Here is a 23,396-nt window from a genome sequence, read left to right as displayed (position 1 = left end):
GAAGCAAGTTCAGGAAGCAGTGACACAGAAAAAACTTGTCGGGCAGCAAAAAGGCCTAGCGAGCTATTCTCTGTCACAACCCACTATTATTAGTTAGCAAGCTCACACCTATTATACGAAGATAATACAGAAGAAGTATTTCACGTTTGCTTGTGGCATCTGGAAATTGGAAAAGTTATTTTTTTCTTGTTCTTTTCTGATAAGAACTCCACTGTGCTGTAAGGAAGTCAGAGCTGCATTAGATCCAGCTGTGTATAGGGACATAGAATGAAAATGGTAGCCTGGCTCTTTGTTAGAAAGGACTCCACAACAAGTGAAGATGCATTGGGTACATTAAGAGTGGCAGTGTGGATTACTCATACATACTCATTCACAGACTCATACAGTCTTAAAGAGTCATATCCATAAAGCCTCTTTGAAGTTGGCACTTTATAGCCTAATGTTGGAGTTCTGTGTTATTATTGTTATTGTTATTGATAAAAAAGCTCCACCCATTTGTTAAAATCTATATGTCTTCTAAAGGCATTTTCTCAATTGTTCTTAAATTGTTCTGTCCTTGTTCAGGACACACCTGAAGAAGGCTCCACGGCCGAAACGTTGTGTTCTCTTTCTTCTTCTTTTTTTCAGCATGGAATAAACCTATTACTTGTTCCTTATTATATGATTTTGTTTCTAATGCGCATAGCACCTTTTTCAAAGTGACACTTGCAATAAAGTAAATTACACTTCATTTCATTTTTGTATTTGTTTTGCATTTGCAAATGTAATATGCATTCAGAACAAGAACAGGTGCCTCTCAACCTTTCAAGCACATGGGGAAGTCAATGGGTGAATTTGAATTTAACAATAGAATTATGGTGGTTCACTCCAGCTTTTAAGAACAGCTGGTTTGCTGTTATTTCTACCACTAATCAATTAATAAATCAATCAGCATAAAACTGGTCTTGCTATTAAATTTGAACACCTATGAACATTGATGACTGTCTTTTTCTACTGGTGTCTCTGGTTGCTCTTAAATTATTTAAAAAACAGTGTAGCTAAGAGTCTGCGTTTATAGGGGAAAAACAGACTTGCACTTCAAGTTGATCTTGAAGATCAGTGGATATTCTGGTTTTCCCTTAAATGCAGACAGAAGCTATCTCAAAATTGTACTTTCTTACCATTTATTAGAGAGAAAAATAGTAATCAGATACACAAATTGAAAGGAGTATTTTTACACTTTCCCACCCTAAGCACATAACTGGAGCCAGAAATAGACATATGATCTGTGTAACTAATGCACTGGAGTTTCATAGAGAATCTATCAGCTGAATGATATACATTGCACTGCCCTGAAGGAACAGAGAAAAGAAAACCAAACCGAACCAGGTCAAGGTTTACTTCTCACACAACTCTTCTTGCAAGTCCCTCCACACAGGAAGATGTGTTCATTCTCTTCACCCTACCCCTATCCCAGCAGACCTTCTGCAGTGGCTGTAGCAAAGGTACAGCAGGCAGTCTCCTGGAGTCGCAGTTATTCCAATTCCTTTTGGTGTCATTTTTCTTTTTTTTTAAGAAATGCGTTAAGAAACGGTTCTTGCTGTCAGCTACTGAATCTGAAAGTGTTAGGGGGAGAAAGCCCACTCCACTTGCTGTCTGTGCAGTATTTAGTTAGTGTTAATACACTGTACTTGGCACCACTGTAACTCATTGTTCATGCCAAGCTCCTGGAATTTGAATTGAATACAGGCTGCATACAGGAACAGGCCCCAGTGTTTTTGGCCTGTTTCACTTTTTGACTTTGTGTCCTGTCCCTGCATCTCAGGATTTTCTCAAGTGTCTGAGAGGTTTGCGTAGGTTTGAATTCAGTGCTCCCTCCATGTAGCATCCTCTGCTGTGAGGAATGAGACCTGCATTGTAACATGATGTGAGCTAATAGGCCTTTTGCTTACTTTAAATGCTTAATGGCAGAGCCAGCTTGAGCTCTTTTTCGTGTTTAATGAGCATAAATTGCAGAGCATGAAGTGAAATGATGCAGCGTGCATCTGTCTGGGACCCTGTCTCTATTCTGCTGCCCAGTCAGGCTCTGCAGTGGCAGAGAGACATGCTAATGACATAGTTCATTCTGTGTAGCCCTGAGGGCCACAAATGAGTGAGTTTGGTACCTAATGTTGTGGATCTAAGATAATCCAGGCAGCAGATGAGGCATAAATGTCTGAGATCCCCTTGTTCTACATCTAACAAAAAACACATTTATTCCACTGGCCTGTTTGCAGTTCAGGGCTGATTAGCGTAAAATAAGAGAACATACAGGGGGCATGGAGGGGGGCAAGATGCCTGGTTAGGTAAAAGGCCCTTTCCCTAAAAATATCCCCAATGTGTTTGTTTCATTAATTAATTCCTGTATTTACGATATTCTTTTTTCCTCCTGCAATTGAGGAAAGGGGAACAGGTGGAGCACAGGATGCAACAGCTGTTAATAATTAAGTCAGTTGTGCTTGTCCTTAAAGCAGAGTTACAGTGATAACATAACTGCTCAGTGAATTATGGGAAAGATTTGCTCAAAACCTTGAATTAGATTAGATCAGTCAGTGCACTCACTGTTTTATCAGTGTTAGTTCTCTCTCTGGCTGGCTCTGAGTCTCCAAGGCAGCCATCTTGGCTTCTGAGTTCTTCTGCTTCTGCTCAAACTGCAGAGCCTCACTTTTCTCCTTCAGCACATCACTCTATTTTTTGCACTCTTGCAGCGGTTTATTCCAGTGTGTTTTATTCTGCTTGCTCTCACTCTGAGCTCCAAGTCAACAGCCAGTGACTTCTTACCCTCTGCAAACCCACTCTGCGTTGGTCTTCTCCTGTTCTTTGCCTCAGGGCTCATCAGGACCTCAGACTTGCCCTCTTCAGGTCCTCACTCTTGTATTGCAGCTCCCTCGTTCCCGTCTTCATCTAGTCTGTGTCCTCCTCGTCATAAGGACAGACTTGTGCAATGTGGCCATACTCCATGCAGGATGCACATCATGGAGCCCCCTCCAGTGCAAGCAGCATCTGGCTCTGCTCCCAGATGCTCTCGTACAAGTCCCAGACCACATCTGACATGGGGTTCAAGCGGAGTGGGCGTCTCTTTAATTCTGTTCTGCTGCCAGAAAAGTTCGGCGAGATTTTCACAGAATCTGAAGGAACGTACTTCAGTCCCTCTGCACTTTGGGGATCACTCACCCACTCTGAGGTCAACTTTTTTTTTTTACACAGTTCCTGTGCACAATCTGTGGAATGTGATCCCCGCTGGGGCTGTGCTCTTCACACTTGCTAACAGTAGAAGAGAAGAATGTCATCAGGGTGTAGCCACATGTGGAAGGTATCGATTCTGAGGGCCATGAGAAGACACGCACTACATTACGCCTAAGAAGAAAACAGCTCCTCTCAAGTGACCAGGCTTTCCTGGGAATCTTGTTGTAAACAATGCAAAGGCAAAATTACCAGTAATTTAAGTGATGTGAACTTGGCATCCACAGCTGAATGAAAATTCCTGGCTCCAAATGTTGGTTGCTTGCAATAGAAGTGCATAAGAACACACCACTGCTAAAACTGTAGTCCCGAAATAACTAAGACGCACAGCTGTGGTTTATGAAAACATATTCAAAGAAATGGCAATACTGTGGACTGGCTGCACTATGAAAACAGCTTCATCCTTCTTATTTGTTTATACATGCCAGTTGCCATGTATGCTGATATATACTTTATGTCTTTTTACTTCCTCTTGCTTTCACAAAAGACTTTTTGAGGCATGTTTAATTGTAAATGTATACACCTGGAGAATGACAGTCGGGCCCAACACAGTGATGTCAGCAGGAAATTCTATATCACTTTTTCTCCCGTCATTCTGGCCTTTTCACATGAGTATAAGTGATGCAAAGTGTTTTATTGTTGCTACTTGACTGCTATATTCGATATGCAGACATGTTAATATGTGTAAATCCTTCTCAACTGCCTCTTGGAGCACAATATTTTGCAAACACAGCAGGATATATACAGGGATAGGTTATTGAGGAAACTGACCAATAAATGCAAATTTTTACATTTTTTTTCCACAGCTTACCAGTATGACCTTTCTCACTACTGAGATGAGAAAAATACCCCAGCAGAAACTGAGTGGTGGGATTTGCTCTTCTGAGCTCTGAGTACATTTTAGAATGCACTGTAACTATGGAAACAAAGCATCTAACTCCCAAAACACTGCTCAGTCCGAATTTGAAATCCTAGAATAATGAGTTGATCTGTGGTGTAAGTCCCTGAAAGACATTATAAATTACTTTGTTTTCAGCAAATAATATTTCTGGAAAAAAGATAAATGCAGGAATTATAGAATGTAACTGCTTTCTGTCAGTGTCTTTTTAATTCAAGGGCAAACAACTGAAATCACAGAAGGTGGTTAGTGTCTGACCTGCCTGTGTCCAGCAGTCTGATCTGAACTCTCTTAAATGATAGGGAGGCTTTGATCTGTATAATTCCTGGGGTCACACTTGTCAAAAGGCAGGTTAAATAAGTGGTTTCCCTCCACTGGAGGTAGAAATGAATCAAACTCTCAATTTTTTTCTTGTCAGCCTTGCCTGTCGCTGTCAGACCTTTAACAAGCGATGTTTGAACGTGACCAAGGCCCATCAGCACGTAAAGTGGGGGGTCCAGCGTTTCAGCGTCTTCCAGCTCGAGAGCTCCTGGGCTTGAAGAGCTCTCCCCACACACCCCATGCTTGATGAAATAAGTGTGCGGCTACAATGCTTTCCATTGGGTTCCTGTGGCCAGCTGTGCGTGACCGAGCTTCAGATATAAGCATCACAAAACAAGTGTTTGCAATGTTGTGTTGTCCTTACGGAACAAGAATGGCTGCCTGTAGACATTTGACTTATTGTATACTTTTCCATTCCGAACAGTCAGAACAATCTCCACGTGCCTATCCAAGCCTTAATTTGATCGTAATATTTGTGCCATATTAACTCCAGTGTAGTATGTCAGGATAACTTGCAAAACCTTCAACTGATTCTTTTCAGCTGTTTGTTCTCTGTGCTGAAACAGCGAATTAAAATATAGTAGACCACCCCCCACCCAGCGTTCTCTGTTTTGAACGAAAGCATGACCTTTAACAGTTAGTGTATGGATATTACTCAGGACTCACTCCTTTTTATACAAACCAAATCATATCATCTATGAAGTTGCATATAGATAAAGCAAGAAAGACATATTGTGTTTATTTGGTTTTATGTACAGTAAGTTTCATAGGTTTAAGTTTAATAGGTCTCTCTGCTGGATAATTTCTGACAAAAGAAAATATCCTTTTTATAACTTTCAGCAGTCTTTGACGTATAAGAAGCAGTAAAATGTATGTTTATAATGTTTTACCATGATTTTAATTTATTTTATCAGCTTAGTCTGTGAAGTACTCATTTCCCTGGAGATGCATTTATTGTATACAACTGGCTCTTTATTGGAAAAATAGCAAAGGACCCAGGATATGAACCCACCGGTCTCTGGTCAGAAATCCAGAGTACCTAACCACTACTCCACACTACTACCTTAGAAAACAAATGCCTACAGTTGTGCAGGGCACAAGAGTATTTCTTGTACAGGGCAGCAAATCAAAAACAAACTGAAAGTTATGTAAAGCACGCTCTTTAGCTGTACTGTAATCACTGTTCCCGAAATGTTTTTGTTAAGCTACAACAATTTCTAGAATTACATTCAGTGTGTAGTCATGTATGGGGAAAATAACTTTTCCAAATATTGCAAAAAATCAATTCTAGTCCTGATAATAATTGCCCTAATGATAGAATCATTAACCCAAAACTCTGTAACAGATTAAAAACAACCTCATTTGTAATGCTGCTATGGTTTCACTTTTTTGCTTTCTTTCCAATATTATGGTTGCCTATGCTATTGAGTGCTCTGCTTGACTAAGTACCCAGGCATTCTGAATGCAGGCCTTATACAGTTTGCATGTCCCATTTTTCATGTATCTGTAAGGGGCTGTAAAATATTTAAAGGGTATTTCATCCCTGCCTGTGTTATCCAGGCATTAATCAAGGTTAAATACATTATCAATCTGACACCAAGGGTACGTAGCACACAGAACACAACATTTGATCTTATAAAGCTTTTAGAAAGAAATCTGACCTTTCCCATGATGGATTATGTAGAGACCTAGCAGCCAGAACAAAAAGAATTATTTTAACCAATTTGGCATTTACATCCCTATTTCCTGACTGTGTTTGAAGCCGCATGAGGATATGGACTTATTGGAATCTGGCAGCAATAACCACATATTAGGACATTAAGACAATTACGTGTATGGCCTGTACATAACGGGGATCCATATTTTTTTAAACTGCCTGTAAATGAAAACCTGTTGTGAGATTTCTTTGTGCTTCAGCCAATATATAGTACATTTACCAATGCATGAACATGCTGCACATCCAGGTTTCTGTATCCTCTTCCCATAAGCTGTGATTATTTTTTTACACAACCTTTTTCAAACGCCTCTTTGCTGGCGTTTCCGTGCAAATCTGTTTTGCATGCAGACGTAGGTTTTAATATAATTAATAGGCAGTCATTCTAGGGATGCTGGTGAGGTGTGGTTTCCTTAGGCAGCTCCCCTAGAAGACACCTCCGGTATTGCACTAATTATCCACACATGCCAGCCTGGAAATTAGAGGTCTTGTCTTGTGTAGGACAAAAAAAGATAAATGTCACGTGTGTCAGATACATACACTTTGTGGTTGAAGATTTATCAAATAAAATAAGAGACGTTTAACATGCTTAACTTAAATCATCACTCTCTAATCAAAGTGACTGTTTTCTGTCTTTTTTTTTTAAATCTACATATTTTACTTATTACATGAAAGCAAACAGCCTGGACACCTACAATGAGTGAGCTTGTAAAGATTTGACATATATGTACACACGGTGCTTGTTTTTAATGACTTATAGTATAGTCTGTAATGTATGTGTGTGACCTTCACGCGCAGGTGAGGTGCCTAAGTGTGTGTGGAGAGCTTGGCTTCATTACCCTCTTCCCTGTCCTGTCGTTGGCAGACGTGCAGAACTATTATGATTACACTTTCAAGGGACAATGTAATGGAGGCAAACATTTCAACATTAAAGAAAAGGAGGATGGGCTGCTGCTAAAATGTTTTAAATATCTCAGCGCTGTGACAGTAAGAAGTGTATTTTCATAAAATATATGAAACGCATTCAAGTGTGATATTGTCACACGTGGGGAGTGACAGGCACTCGGGGTGTCGTGTTTATGTAAAGATATTCAAATACAGAACAAAAGATATGAGATTTATGGTGCTCAGAAGGAGGATTAAATTATGATGGCTTTTTTCCCCTCTTCACAGGGAATGGCGTTTTCCATAAAGTCATGTTCCCCTCCAGGCAGTGTCTCACACGTTGGCTATTTCAATCAGCTATCCTCCTGAGGTCTGAGATGTAAATTCATAAGTCGAAAGGGTAATGGAATTAGATTTTGCAGTCCCTTTTTGCAGAGGTTGTAAAATAGCTTATTTGTAATAACTCTGTGCTCCTCCTCCCCCACATCCTGAATTAGACAAATCCCAGCTACGGGACTTCAGCAGCTATGGTTTAGCACAACAGCATTATACACAAACTAGGATATGAAAATCTAATTTAGTTGATTCTTGAAGCAAGGCAAGAGTATGTCACAGTCACTTATAAGTTTATCTGTGATGGTGTAGTTTTAAGACAAGAAAAGGACCGAGGATCCTTGATCCTTAATGTCCAAACATCAACACTACATCGGGTCTAATTAACTAATATTTGTTTAGATACCCACAAATGTGTAGCTTCCATTAAACCCCGTCAGGAAGCTAGGAAAAGTGTGATATGTTTGGCAGAATCAGTTAAGCAGGCTTGCTCTTTTTGCAGCAGCAGGAAACGTTTCCCTCACGAGTGCTCATCTTGAGCTAGCTAGTCCCGACGAGAGGCTCTAGAGCACGGCCTGTGACAGCTGAGGAGCACAGTGCGGTGGTTTAGCAGGCAGCTTTTCTCCCAGCCAGCCCAGACTGGAGGAGCACGAGCAGTGACCTAATGGCAAAGGGGGCAGGCAACAGCAGACTGGAAGAGGACAAAAGAGCTAGAAGGGCTGCAGTCCTCTCTCTCTCTCTCTCTCTCTCTCTCTCTCTCTCTCTCTCTCTGTCTTTTGGTCGTGAAAACCACTTATTATAATTGCTGATTTACGATCGCTGCCGTTGATAAAAGACTACAAATTAGATTTACTGTGTTCATCTGGTTCAGTGTCTTCATAAATTCAAAGCCAGAACCCTTGCTTTTGTTTCTTTTGGATTAAGAGCTGCAGTTAGAAAAGGCAAGGGCTATCCTGTGTTACAATTTACATTTTAATGGTCTTTCCCTAAATTCTGGGATCGTCAGCTATTTTCTTGGGTTCTGCCAAGATATACACTGGCGATTCGGAGCCGGTGGTTGTCACTCAACTCTACCACCAAAAACCTGTAACCTTTATTTTTATGTTATGAGTTATTGAGATAGACTGGCATCCCATGCAGGGTGTATCCTGCCTTACACCCATGGCTTGCTGGCATAGGCTCCACTGCGACCCTGTTCTTGATAAAGCACCTAGAAAATGGATGGATGAATACTATGAGTACCATGGCTTCAGCGGGTGGGATTAGTATCTATCTGCAAGTAATGCATCTATGAAAAGAATACGGCAAGATCACCATCAGCCAGCAGGTCCCAGGGGTGATCACCGGTTGACTGCAGCTCGCCCAGCCATGGCACTGCTTTGCCGGGGGGGTCCCATTCAGAGTCGGCAGATGGCAGACCTGATGTGCTGATGGGTGGACAGAGCCTGTGGTCTTAACGGGCATCTTTGCTGGTGAAGTCTGCATCCTCAGTGCAGCCTTTTGTCTCGGCGTTCTGAGGTTTACCTGCAGTTCCTGGGCCTTATAATGTGGCCCACATTATCAGTCATTTCCTTTTGATTGGAAATGATGCCATAACGTGGTTCACCGTAGTTTTGAGATAAGTTTATAATGAAGGAGCCTGGAGAGCTGAGCAATGACATGCAATAGTATACCAACTCACTCAACCCACCGCTGAGCACTGACATTTCTGAGTGCTTGTTGCTTTATGTGAAGTGCCTCCTGTTACCATAAATATCATGATAGGAAAAGAGCCTACTTGGCGTGAATAAAACCTTCACCCAGGATCCAATTTCCATAGATAATTCAGCTGCCTAAAAATGTCACACATTTACAGGTCTAGCCAGCTAAATCAACATTTCTCACTGCTGCAAAATTATAACAGTGGTCTGCTTTCTTCCTTAAACAGGAAGAAGAAACTTTAAGAAGATAAGAGCTTAACAAAGATTAAAAAAACTAAAGGAGTCAATTTGGCTCATCTAGTCCACTAGTACTTACATCCAGCTACTGTATTTTTTTATGGAAGCCAAAGTATTGTCTTTAACCATATTGCTACAGTAGGTAGCTTGTTCCATTCTCCCACAACCCTTTGGGTAAAGATGAATGTATCTGCCTGCACTTCAGCAATATCTTTTTTATAAAATAAATTAGTTTAATCCTAAATTAATTTGCAACTGTATTATAAAGCACAAAATCACCCCCATGTTTACAGGTGAATCAGTGTCTTTTGAAGGTGCAATTGCATGTGGTTTGATTACTGGCACTCTCTGGAGCTAGCAGCACCCTGAGGCCTACAGTGCGTATAATCAAAGCTTAAACTGCCCACCAATCACAAATGACAGGTGGGATAATCCAGTACTTGATAAATAATTGCCACTGTGTAAGAGCCAAAGCAAAGAGCCACCCCTCATTTACTAGCTTCCTGGTTTACAATTGGCAGGTGGGTAGAAGCTTTTATTTAACCTTCTGATCATGTCTTTTAATACACTGACTATGCTGCTTTTGGGCCCTTTGAGTCCCCTGCAGATGTTTTGCTTCTGCTCTATACTGCACTGAACATGTCCCAGTAGTCAGGGGTGCTTATGGGAATTTATATAGATACCTCTGAAGCTGTACTTTATCAGAAAAATACAGCCACATATTTTCTTACAAAACCCTCCTAATCACTCAGCTCTTCCACTCCCATTCCACAGTGCAGACATTTTCTGCTTTTGAAAGCAATTTCCTCTGAGAAAACGTCCTCACTGTCTTCATAACAAGTTTGGTAAATTAGCTGATCAGTACAGCTCTTGTAGGTGTTTGTGAAGCAAGCTGAAATGCCTTTCAAAAGGAAACAAAGGGGGGCTTGCGTCTGAACATGAGGCAAACAAGGACATCAAGAGGAAGGGTGTTTGAGCCAAACAGGAAAGCATGCCAAGCAAACTCGGGCGGTTTGAACCGATTATTAAAATTAGGATGGATTTCAGTCTAGGGTCAAGTCTGAGGCCAAGCAGAGCAAATTGGATTTCAAAGGCAATTACTGGACATAGAAGAGATGTGCTGTGGTTCCAGATCAGATATATGTCTTCTGAATTATATGCAGAGGCTCCCCATTATAAGTTTCCTTTGCATGTACATCGCCACTTCATTAAAAAAAACGGACTGTTTTGGAATCCAGGCTGCAGGTGTGCTGTGCCGTAACAGCCTCCGTGCTGTATGCGAGTTTTGCAGTGAAAACATCACAAGGGCACATACTTTATCTTCATATATTTGTCCTTTTGCCATGCCTGGAGAATCAAGTGTTGGTGCAAAGTGCTATTCACAAGAGGCAGTGTGAAAATAGACATCCACCATCAAGCACATCAAGTCCATTAATAATGTAAGAATAATTACATACTTGTCAGATCTGTTTCTGTTTATTGTTTTTTTAGGGTTTAGGGTTAAACTGTAGGTACAGTACATTTTATGTACTGAATATGCATGTGTCTGAATGGTCTGTTTTGGGAGCGTATCTCCAGCTGATTACATTTCTCTTCGTGGATATGAATTCCCTTTATATGGCATTCCACTGTCAGTTACATTATTTAGGGATGTAACCTAGACTTTCAATGGGAACCCTCTGGATCCTTTTGTCACAAGTGATGAACAAGTAAAAGGTACAGTTTTTGTACTCATGAGTTCTTAGATAACATGGTTACAATTCCCTTTCTGTTTTCAGCCAAAACATGGTTTCCATGGATTCATATTTTTTTACTCTGTAAGAGCCCTGCGGACAAAATTTAAATACTTTCCAGCAGCTGAAGAAATTTTTACATGTGAGCTAATCGAAGACTAATTCTTTTAAAATGGTACGTAGTTTTATAAGTGAATAGTGCAATGAAGATATAAAGAGGAGTGTATTAAAACACATTTGCTGCTAAGTACATTTGCTGCTACTGTGCAAATAATGAAGATGGAAGTGTTATGTCAGTGCTACAGTATAATTGACTTCTAATTTCTTACAGTCAATTATTGTCATCGTTATTAGCGTTATTATTTTGTCTGGTCCTGGAAGTTTGTGTTGCTTTTAGGAGTATCTTAAAATTCTTTAAAAAAAGAGTCAGCAGATCTTTAACATTTCCAGTGGTTTCCTTGTGAATTATATTGATGTCAATCAAGACAGGATGACTTATGACGATGGACAGTGAACTTGACAGGCTGGGAATGAGCCAATTAATACACTCTGGGCAGCACTCTGCCAGGGTTAAAGTCTGAGTTCATTACCGTCTCTCATTGCCTGCTCAGCGCTTTTCGGTCAGGGCATTAACTTTGTTTCCAGCAGAGATCACTCTGTATTGTGCAAGCCTTCAGTCCTTTCAGGCTTTGCACTTTTCATTTCTTCTCTTCATGGCAGAAGAGTGCCATAATTTCTTGGCACAGGAACTGGTTCATTTTCTGTGACTGCAAAGAAGGCGTCCTTCACATCCACAAGAAAGACTTTTCAAAGTAACCTAGTCTTTGCCTGAATCCATCTTCCAGCTAAGTGCATAAGGTGAACCACACTAATCCTATGTATCGTAATTAAAGCTGGACTCAGATCTGCTAGCTGGTGCAACTTTCTAGGGCACAGTAATATAAAAAGGGCTGAGGAATATCTGCAAAGCAACGAAACTCATTCAATCACAGTGATACTATAAGTGAAAATGTCTTTGTGTCTGCTAACTACATAAATAACCACAGTCATTTACCAATCAACCAGTCACCAGTCAATGGAAGGCATGAAGTTTGGAAACAAGCCCACAGACCAATTGTACATTGTGCTGGAATTCTCCGCCTTCGCCTGATGCAGTGGCTTCATGACAGCTCCAGAACAGTTACTGATGAGAAGAGGCCATTTGGCCCATCTCACCCACTTGGCAGTTAGTGACTGGCGTCAGCTGACAAGGGGGTGGAGGGCGGGATGGTATGTCAGGTGTTCTCCTTCTGGGATCATGTCACGTCTCAGGCAAGGGCACAAGAAATGAATAATGCTATGCAGGTCCTTTAATGGTGAAGCCAATAGGACCATGCAGTGTTGTAATGCCAAATGGTATGAAACACTGCAGTGTGCCGTTATATCATCTTAACACTGTACACAGCTCATCGCATAAGTTCTCCTGACTGAAATGCAGAACAATGATAATTTGAAGCAGCTCTTTATTACGAGGGTCTACGCACTGAACTTAAGAACAAGAAGGAGCTCATTCGTACTTTAATGTTTATCGTTGACAATAAACTGTAATTAGGCCTGCAAGGTCCCTCAAGGTGCATTCTAAACACCCTTTGTCAATCCCTTAGCTGTCAAAGGATACGGTGAAAAATGTAACACTTTTAAAATTATGTAAATTTATGAGCATAGTAAATTTTATGTCTTGAATCCAGCGCATATGTAGAAGCACGTATATTTTTCATTCTCAAAAGCCTAATTCACATGCCAGTACTGTACATGGACAATCCTTGAAAACTACTAAGTGTGTAGTGTAGTTGTTATTGAAAATGTAAGCGTTTTGACAGATTTACTCTCAACATTAATTCAGGAGAAAGGGCCCTGTGAGATTCTATGCCTTTGGTTTCACTTGACTCAATATTTTGAGACCGTACTGCATGTCTCTTGCTGCTTTCCCAGGCCAAATCTTTGATTTGTATTCAATCAGTGTTCTTCGCTCCCATTTTCGAGTGACACACATGCGTCATATTAAGGTACAGCAGGGGACCCAGAAACACAGAACGACTGAAAGAGTTTCTATTGAACTGCACAGTGTTGGCGCAGCTGGGAACAGGCCACTGATAAGTATTGCATCCGCATCAACTCCCCTGCCACTCATCCTCATCTTATTCTCACCGAAGCACTACGCCTCTTTATTCCTTTCTAGTGCACTGCAGTCAGCGCCTCTCGGACTCCTACAAGTCTATTGTACATGCTTCTGCCGGAAGCCAGTGATTGTAATCCAGCTGTAACATTTGTAGTGATGTAGATCCATGTGTAACGCAATGGGATTTATTGAGTGGAGCCCAGCACAATGATTGGTGACACTTATGAAAATATCCTTGTGGCTTCGACACTGACAGAAACCTCTGCCTGGAGTAGAAGTGCTATTGGTTGCTTTCAGGTCTGCTTTATTGCATTCTACCCCATCTTTTCAGACTCATACTGCATCTTATATCACTGCTTAAATCACCCTCTTAGAATTACTAGGATGATGATTATATTACATGCAATATACAGTATGCCATCTTCTTTTTACAGCTATCACTGCTTCAGGTATCTACAGCACCACATGGCAGGAGCTGTCAGCACTTTTGGGTCTCGTTAGCCTTGATGCTGGGATAAACATGAGTCCTGTGGTCCCTTTTATAAAGCTCACATCTGTTTTGTGAAATATTCTGAAGCAGTATTCTGTCAGTACAGTATGTTCATTTGATTTTTTTTTGCAATAAAGTGCATTCAAGGAAACTAAATTTGTAATAACATTTGACTATCAACGTACAATAATACTGTATATTATTTTAATAATGAAAGGTCTGAAGGAAGACATACCCCTTTTTCTACCCTTCACCTGGTACCACATGGCAGTGAATAACTGGTCAGTGCCCAGCAGCATTCCCAGTCTGCCCCTCTGGCACATTAGGCCAGTCAGGTTAAAGCCAAAGACAGTGCAGTTGCCTTGACTTGATAGAGGGCTTGTCTGAGCTAGTAAAATCTGCTCTCCTCTCAAGGCTTCGGTGTAAGAGTAAACTTCACAGTTATAGTACTTCAGATGCACTACTTAAAGTAAAAGAATGCATTTTGTTTTAAAACTGAAATTGAGCTTTTCTAAGCTCCCTGTTAGCTCTGTCAGGCAGCACATTTAAAACCAATCTAGACTGCTGGGTTCCTAAAGTAATTTTCCCTTTGAGAGTAATTGGACTTACTCAGCAATTCTGGTGATACACACATCTTTACCATTAAACTAAGGAAAAGAGTTGCAAATAGTTTAAGACAACACCAGGCCAAAGTTAATTAACTGGTGTCCAGCTGTTGCCTGCAGACCTAAGTGCAGAAATAGTAGTGTATGTGGTATACAATATTCTGATACAAGGTTCTGATAAGCACAGCTATCGTCTGACCACAGGAAGCCATGTAAAAGGACAGCTTGCATCCCCAGCTGACCAGCAAGACACAGTGTGGTTTGTGTGTCAGAACCCGAAGGAAATGAATTCAGTGCAAATGGGGAGACAGCCACACAGTCGGGGTCAAAAAAGGAAAAGAGCCCTTCAAGGTGAAAATAAATGTATTAACACAGAAATGAGGTCTGTGTGGGAAAGCTTAGTAAAATATATTGGTAAAGCAAAAGTGCCTACCCTAGGAGACTCCTAAAATAAGAGCAGGCGAAGTGAGCTTTTTATTTGACTACATTAGTGTGCTTCTGTCTTCTGGTCCCTCAGAGCGTAAGCCATTACCTTTGACAATATTGTTTGAGGCTGCTGTGTTGCTGTGCTGTAATGACAAGGCCCCAGCTTTACTAATGCTCATGGAAGGCCGCGGCCATTTTTTTTATTCCGAGAGTAATAGTAGCCACTTTTACTGGCAGAGGAGTCGCATTGTTCTGCTGCTCTCTCCATAAATCCAGTCTTCCCGCTCCGGCTGGGGCAGTCTAGCTGGCAGAAGCGATGATGCGATGATGTGGTCAATCAGGCCAGGGCCTTGGGCTGCTCACACATCGACACGCAGGCTCTGCGCGTGGGCTTGAAATATGAAGGCAGTTAAACCGCAGTGAGGGTGCAGTAAATTGGTGTAGACCCTCTCCTGGTATACTTACTCTACACCTTTCGCTTTCCATATAGTACCTTCCCTTCTCCGTCACCCAGCTGAAACCTCGAACAGAGACTGAGGCAGAGAAGAGAAGTGACACCCGTTCTCACGTGACACTGGGAACTAAGGGATGCTGAGATGCTTCATTGCTAGTAGTTCAACAGAAGAGAGTGGAGAAGAGAGTGGACGTACAGTCTGTCTGCCTCCGCCTTGGTGTATAATGAAACTGCAGTGAAGAAAATACAGTAGGTTTATTCACACTGACTCTGTGCACCAAATTTTCAAGATTACCAGATACAAAAATGTTAATATCCACAAAGAACACCATGTAACTCCTGACGTGCGCAAAACCCCAAAAGTGGGAGGAGAGCAGCGATCACAGTCCAGTTAGATTTCCTTAGTTTAGGTTCCAACACCTAATGATTTTTATCCTCCTCTGGAAGTGGTGAGCACATGAGATATTAAATAGTGAGAATAGATGCTGGTGGAAAAACCTGGAAAAAAGATTATAAGATCCGGTAAAATTTGCATTTATGCCCATGAGTGATATTAGTTCTAATTTATTTTTCTGATATGTTTCTCAGACCAAAAATAACTATTAATGAAACTTAAATTTGTATCCAATAATAAAGGTGTGTGTTTTACTAGGACAGTTCAGGTAAAGCAAATTGCTCAGTGGTACAACAGGCAGTTTCTCACCTGGGATTTGAACCCTCAACCTGTGACCACCAGCTCCAGGTCAAGTTGCTGTAGCACCAGCTAGGTCAGTTTCTAAATTGAAAATGATATTTCTTTGCCCTCATATATAGGAGCATCATAACCTGTTCAAGGCAGAACCACATAAACGCAATATTGTGTGTAAACAGACCCTTGTAAGAGCCTTCTATTTTAATTCCATTAGTTTGTATACCGTGTGTATTCGAGCTTTATTTCCCCACCTCTTCTTTACACTCTCCTACAAGTGCAGGTCTCTGATTCAGCCACCGCCTGCTTGAGTGATTCCCAATGTGTGTACCGTGATAAGAAGCCATTGTTTCTTTAGAAATTCAGGCATTCACATTTTACAATAAAAGAACAATTTTGCAGCTTATGGAATTTGAGTGGGTAGGCTGGTTGGTTGACAGGCAGTTACCACTGTTTTGTGGTTGGATGGCATGTGCCCAGCTGGGCCCACAGTGCAGAAGTGGACTAACAGTGCCTGTGTTCTAAAGGCAGATTACTGTGACATGAACACGCTGATAGCCAGTTGACTACTGGGGACACAGAAAACCTACAGCTGCTCCCCATGGCTCTGTAAATCATTCATTGTGAAGGGTTTAGCTCCGCAAACTCTAGGCTTATTCACAGCTGGAAATATTCTAGAGAAGGGGTGACTGTTTGGTGTTGCCAGTCAAGGGCCAGTAGACTACAAGTCTGAAAAAACGGACTGTTTGTTCATTTTGCTGCAGGGAGTTATCTGAAAGTGTAGCAAAAATGCCTTCTCGAAGAAATTAAACCTCTTTGTCACTCTGGAGCTGCAATAGGGAAGGGGTTATGAGAAATCGTATTTATTGTTGAGCCATCAAAACTTGTAATGGTGATGATAAATTGGCAGTCATTTCTCACTCAAGGAACATCAGAAAAACCTTGATTATCTTACCAATTTGCTAGAGTCTGTGGCTTCCATCCATCAAAGTGCAGGGGAAATAACATCATGATCTTATTTCTCAAGGACAAAAGCCCTGGTCACCATTGCTGCTAGCTGAGCTGCAGCAGTAAATCTGTATCTTTTTCAGAAGATGGAAACTACTACATTTGCTACTTTTACTACTACAAATACAACCACCACTACATTTACTACTGTTACTCTTAAGTCAAAATGTATTGTGTTGAAAAAATGTAATAGTATCCAAAATGCATCATTTAAGCTCCTTGTGGGTAAGAACTGGAGATAAAAAGTACAGTAAGTGTTTAAATCTTGAATATCTTATTGGTTTAATTAAAGTATTTTAAAGTGATTAGCACACTTTAATAAACAAGGGAACTAGCAGTGAACCCTGCACCAGGGGACACAAGTGAAAACTATAGGTGAACTGCAAGTCCATATAAAACTAAAAACAGTGGGCTCTTTGTTCATCTTGTTAAAAATGTTGACTTTCAAGACATGTTTGATTGAGATTCCCCAAATTAATTAGCTTCTAACAACCAAAAAACTAAGTGGGATGAATAACTTCCTATCATTTGCAAACTTTCTTATGTGCTTATGTATTGCTTTCAGGGTAGATGACAGGTTAAGTGCTTTTATTACAGATGTCTGCATTGCAGACATGGGATCGCCGTACAGTAACTGTACAGTATATGAAATACAGAATACGATATTGTGAGGTGACTGTCGGTTTTCTCCCATTGCACCTTGTGTATTAAACTAGAGTGCGAGTTAGTAACTGGCACCCTGTTCTGCTCATGCTAAGTGTCCAGTCTGCACTTGAGCTAATGGAGGGATGAAATGGCAACAGATACTAGTGGCAGTGTCTCTCTGTGATGCACATTTCATATTACTACAGGATCATTCAAGGGCCCTTTTACACTTTGTAGTTTTATTTTGTATACAAGACACACAAATATTTTTTTATCAAACCTGTCAAAGCATGTGCGTGTCTCTCCCACATCCCACCTCAGTGTAAGATGCGCAGAGGAGATGCATCAAGGAATGTGTTCAGTAAAGCAAAATACCAACTCTTTTAAGCACAAATTGAAAGAGACAGTGAGGAGGCAGGAAGAGGCAGCAAATATCATTATACCTGACAACTATAGTAACAATAGCCTGCACTTAGCTGGTGGTTTAGGAGCACTGTGTCCTAAATTCAAATGACATAACTAATAGAACAATTAAAAAACATTGATGAGGAGGACCTTCTTGTGGAGATCCCTGTAGCTCTGGTTTGTTGCTCAAGACTCCATTGAATAAGTGTGAAGTGAGTCCGGGTGGACAGACATATCTGTGCCGTTCATTTCAGCTGCATGTAGTGATACTGTCTAGAAAGCTTAATACATATTTGTCTCCCAGGGTTTGATGCCAGACATTGGAGTTCGCAAAACCATTAAGGCTCTTAATAGATTTCATTTAAATTCTTTCAATTACTTCAGGCTATTAACATTTGCCTGTCTCACGATCGTCACACTGTTATGGAAATAGAGTGTGATAAATGTATTACAATTATTTTTTTAAGAATTAGGTTAATGATAAGGATCAAAATCTCTGCTGGAGCTTTTTTTCTCTCACTTTGCGAAACGGATATGGAGGCAGCTGAAATGCAAATTCCTGGCTGTGATAATAAGGAGACTTTTTCCCCTCTAGGATCGGGGTGTATCAGATTCAGCTGATTAGAGCTGAGAGGTATAGCTGACCTTCTCTCATTCAGAGCTGATGTTTCCAGAAGCAAGAAAAGAACCAACAGGCTTGTCTGCACTGGGAACACTTCCAGTTGATATTGTTGTACAAAACTGCAGAACAATTGGAGCTTGAACTGAAAGACTGCTCCAGCCCTGATCTCGCCCAGTCCCCCTGGCCTGTGTACCAGTATCGCGCTTCTTGCTGCCTTGCGCTGGACTCATTTCGCACCCCTCCCCCCACCCCTTCTTTGCCCCTGCAGCAGCTCCATGGCTAGTGCCTCAGGAGAAAGAGGGGGTTCGACAGCTCTGTTCTAACAGACAGATTTTGCATTTCTCTTCCAGGCAAGTTACCCCAGCTCATTTACTGCCTGCATGTACGGTATAATATTTATTATATTGACAGTTAACATCGTCTTTAGCCCACTTGATCTGCCCCCACTGCACCGTATAGCCCTCTGCTGTCCAGGGTACTGTGACCAGAGATCAGACACTAGGGCTAAACACTTTCATATAATACCTGGAATTAAGACATCTTCTGTTAAAGTGATGAATCATTTTACCCACACAGAAGAGTTCAGTATCTTCTTAGGAGCATGTTTTACTGAAGTAAGCTATGTATTGTATATAATATTCCTAATGTTCAAATTTGGTAAACATCATTGGAGGAGCAAACAAACCAATTCTGTTTCAGTTGCAAGGAACACACACTATTATGTATTACCTAATTTTATTTTGAAGTCCTTTGTTTTTATACTGTATTCATTGACACGTTAATGCTGTTGAATTAAGTGACAGACGTGGCAGGTCATAGGTTAGAACTACATTTTCTTTTTTCATTTTAGATCTTATGAATTGTTTCAGATTTTTTATGAGTACTGACTGATTATATTCAGGGAAAAATTAAATGTCAGGGATGGCACAGATTGTCCAGTAATTGTGATACCTGCAGATTATTGTATTGTTTTATGTAGGCAATGGATTAGTTGTAGTTTAATGCATATTTTAGATAGCTGTTGGAGTCCTGTAGGCTTAGTGAATTCTGGATAGAATTACATTTCTTCATTTTGTTGTGTGTGAGCATTTAACTGGCTGACTTTTAACTGATGAACTGATGCATCTGTTTCAGAAGCTACCATTTTTAAATAGGTACCATCTTCTAATTGCAGCACAATTACAGTTTTTGATTGTAAAGTCCTCTGGGATGTCCTTGCAGAGAGAACATCACTGAAAGACTTACCACAGGAATTTAAATCTGAAAGTAGAAGGCCCTTTTTTACACAAATGATTGTGGGAGTGAGGAACAAGCTACAGAGGTACCATGCTTGAGGCTGATACCCTGGATCAATGAGCCTTCTCTAGTGTGTTCTTGAGTCTTTACAATAAAATATGAAAAAGTAAAAAAATGCAGAATTAGGTAAAAAAAAGTCATTCACAAAAGAATGTCTTACAGAATAAAATTCTATGAAGTATTGCAAGCCTGCATTTCCCTTGGTTTTTACTGACAGCTGCTTCCCAGCACATTGGTGTTCTTACCTTGTGACTGTGCAGTCTTGTTGAGAGTCAGGGACAGTCTGGGCTGAAGGACTGCCAGCTCTGTGCCCTGGTGCTTTGCTGTGCCCCAGCCTGGAGGACAGCAGCGCTGTCTCTGGTCCCTCTTGCATGTTGAGCAGCCTTCTCTCCGAGATCAGCAACCCTGTCAGCACCAGGCATCTTTAACCAATTAATTGTGCTTCTCCAAGGATAGAAGTGCCAGGGCTAATTTCTCAGCAGGCAATGATTCGCTGACTTGAGAGCTCCTCTTCGTGTCTGACAGGATAGGTCCCACCACAACCTCTCCGTCCGACTTTGATTTAATTTACTCTGTAATAGAAGGATTGGCATGTTCAGCAGAGATTCTCTCTCAACTGAAATTGGACAAGGGCACCAGGGCCTCGGAGTGCACAACTGCCTGAACAGCTGTTTGAGTGCTTGGCACTCAGAGAATCATGGGAAACTTTTCTGAGGATCATGGGAAATGGCATCTGCAGGCCCCTGGTGCACAGCACATTACACAGGAAGGCACACAACTTTAACAAGTGCGTAACAAACATTTTCAGTTGATCTTTAAAGGAACATATCAAGTAATAAATGCACATGAAAACAAGAGCAGGACAAATGAAGCACTCGTTTAGTTATTTCCTTGATATTTCTAATTTGTCACATCATCTGACATTACATAAAACGTACCTTTTAGCCTGGAGCTCTTTGCTGTCAAATGCGTTCAGTAGTCACACTTAGGTCTCTGTCTGACAGTGAGGTTTAATTATTTAATGGTGTAAAGTACTTTTCAAGAAGTAAAAATGATAAAATAATTACAACTGTTGTATGATTCATACCTATATGAAGTCTGCATGAATGACATTAGAGAGAAAAAAAAGTAATCCCTGACAGGAAAATTGCTAGAGAAAAACACTTGCTGTTCAACAAAACAGGCTCCTAATTCCATTGTCTGCTTGTTTTTGTTTTGACGTTCATACGAACCCCTTTTAGGTGAATTCCCAGAGCAGAAGGGCATAGAAGGTCTTTGTTTTCTGAGTTATTTCACTCCTGGTTAAAACACCACACTCCAACGACAAATTACAAAGAAGGGGAAAAAATATTTAGTTTAGTAGTCTGATATCTGGAAATTGAATAAGCAAATTAAATAAATAACATTTAAATAAGTTACCTGTTTGATTTAGTGCCACGTTATTTTCATACTTGGTTGGATATACTGTATCCCAGGGTCTACATAATGGACAAACTACTGCCTTATTCTGGACGTATGACTCATGTGTATGACACATCAGGACCTGCATATACAGTACCAACTGACAGATCAATACATGACCTGCGCTCACAAAGCCAGGATCTTTGAAGTCAGTTCTCCAGACTGTCATAGTAAATTTGTTCTTGTAAATATTCTATTGATAATGCCATATCAGCAGATCTAATATAGACATAAATGCAGGTTTTGGCTCCTTTAAATGCTCATGTTTAGATTTTGTTAGATTAATGAACATTGCGAATTTAACCCTCGAACAGGCTGGTTTAGGGAAAGCCAGTGGCATGGATGAATAAGCGTGTTCTGCTAACCTTGTGTCACAGACCATCTGTTACCATTTGCTTGGTGCTTCTAACGCATTCAGTGCACCTAAAGACCACTTTGATCACTCCATCCTCCAGAATGAGTTATATAACGAGCTCTCCACAACATAATTACACTTAACCTCGTTTATACTAAGCCATCCACTGTGCAATATCTGAAGCATTAAATATGAATGAGGATTATGTTTAAATATAGATGGCACTGTAAATGGAGATCTGTGTTCTGTGTGCATTTTTTTAAACTTTACTTTCATAATCTAGGCTAGTACCAAACAGTGGCTAAAGTTTCTTTTTCCAGTGAATAAGAATATAATGACTAGGAGAGCACAGCGAGCTATCCATGTACAGCCTGTAAAGCATATCATTGACCATTCATGGAAATGCATAATGGATTAATGTCTGTATGTTTAAAGCTCAGTGTTAAACGATTGGGTGAGAAAGGATTCTATGGCTCTGCTCTCTCTGTACCAATAACAAGGACCCCAGGGTTTGATTCGAAATCTAACACCCCACTGAGCAGAATCCTGTTGTGAGACACTGCACTTCCCCATTAATGACAAGACTAGTGCTGAGGAAGTCAATGAAATCACAGCCCAAACCATAAACAGACTGCAGTTTGGCAATACTATGACAGTTGTGCATGTGGCACAGTTACGGTATAGTCTGAGTCTGTTTGCAAAGCCTTAAAACGTGAAGGAATTGACATTTAAAAACATATAAAAATGCTAGTATGAAACAGCAGAACACAGTGTGACCTCCTTTACAAATAAATTAGCCTGTGTACTGCACACAGTTTATAGTACAGTCTTGATTATATAGTACTTTCAAAGAGGGTTTTTTCAAAGCTGCTCAGCAGGAGTCCTTGCACTGCCCATCACACGGGTTCCGTTCTGCAAGTGCAGAGCTCTCAGATGTGAGAATGTGGTAGCAGCTTTCGCAGACCCTTGCCGTTTGTTCTAGAGCCTGCCTGTGAGGGAAGGTTTCCCAGCTGGCTTGGCAAGGCCTCCTGTCCTCTTGTTCTGTTGTAGAAGTCCAGCCTAAGAAAGAATCCTCTTGGTTTTCAAAACATACATTTGAATGAAGCTTTTTTTTTTTAAAAAAAGGGGAAAAAATACACTTTCAGATACTGCTTCCTATTTCTTATTTTTCTCTGGACCAAAGCAATGTTTCCACACTGATGCATGCTCATATACAGTATATTCAATGAGTGTACTGTACCTCACACACAAATGAGCTCCCACATGGACACCGTTAGCACGTGTTCAGAAAAACTTGAGTTTCTTAAAATACTTATTCCAGGGATGTGAAAACAAAAACAATACTAACTTTTAATGTAAATATAATCTGCAGGGGAAGATGGCTGTAGTTCCCATTTTTTTAATCTGTTGGATTGCCCAAAAAACAGTTTTGTTCTTAGGTGGAAGTTTCATTTTTCCATTTTTTTTTATTGTACAGAAACAAAAGTAACATGTTTTATGAGAGGTGTGCAATGAATCACCCCCTGGCAATGATGAATGAAGTCAGGACAGGGGAGGGAGGAGAGCTGCAGGAGCCAAAGGGAGATGAACAGTTAATGGAGGAGGCATCAGAACGGAATCAAATTAGCTCTCAAGAGTGCGGCAGCTGATTTAGCCCTGGGTGCCAAGGATGAATTTGCAGTGCTCTCTTCAGGATTAACC

At 40.7% G+C, this 23,396-nt stretch overlaps 2 long non-coding RNA genes across 5 annotated transcripts in view; one reads left to right on the top strand and one right to left on the bottom strand.

Moving 5' to 3' along the window:
- The window catches only part of LOC107079010 (uncharacterized), a 339,701-nt gene that overhangs the window by 299,208 nt on the left and 17,097 nt on the right, over window positions 1–23,396 (top strand). The window lies entirely within an intron of this gene.
- Window positions 15,651–22,343, bottom strand: LOC138224253 (uncharacterized). The gene is made up of 3 exons (XR_011182659.1): window positions 21,112–22,343; window positions 20,125–20,451; window positions 15,651–15,713 (listed from the first exon to the last, which is right to left on the bottom strand). It is a non-coding gene; the product is annotated as an uncharacterized lncRNA (long non-coding RNA).

The sequence above is a fragment of the Lepisosteus oculatus genome, chromosome 19 (assembly GCF_040954835.1).
Source record: "Lepisosteus oculatus isolate fLepOcu1 chromosome 19, fLepOcu1.hap2, whole genome shotgun sequence".
Taxonomy (NCBI): Eukaryota; Metazoa; Chordata; class Actinopteri; order Semionotiformes; family Lepisosteidae; genus Lepisosteus; species Lepisosteus oculatus.
This window is presented reverse-complemented; position numbering and strand designations above follow the sequence as displayed.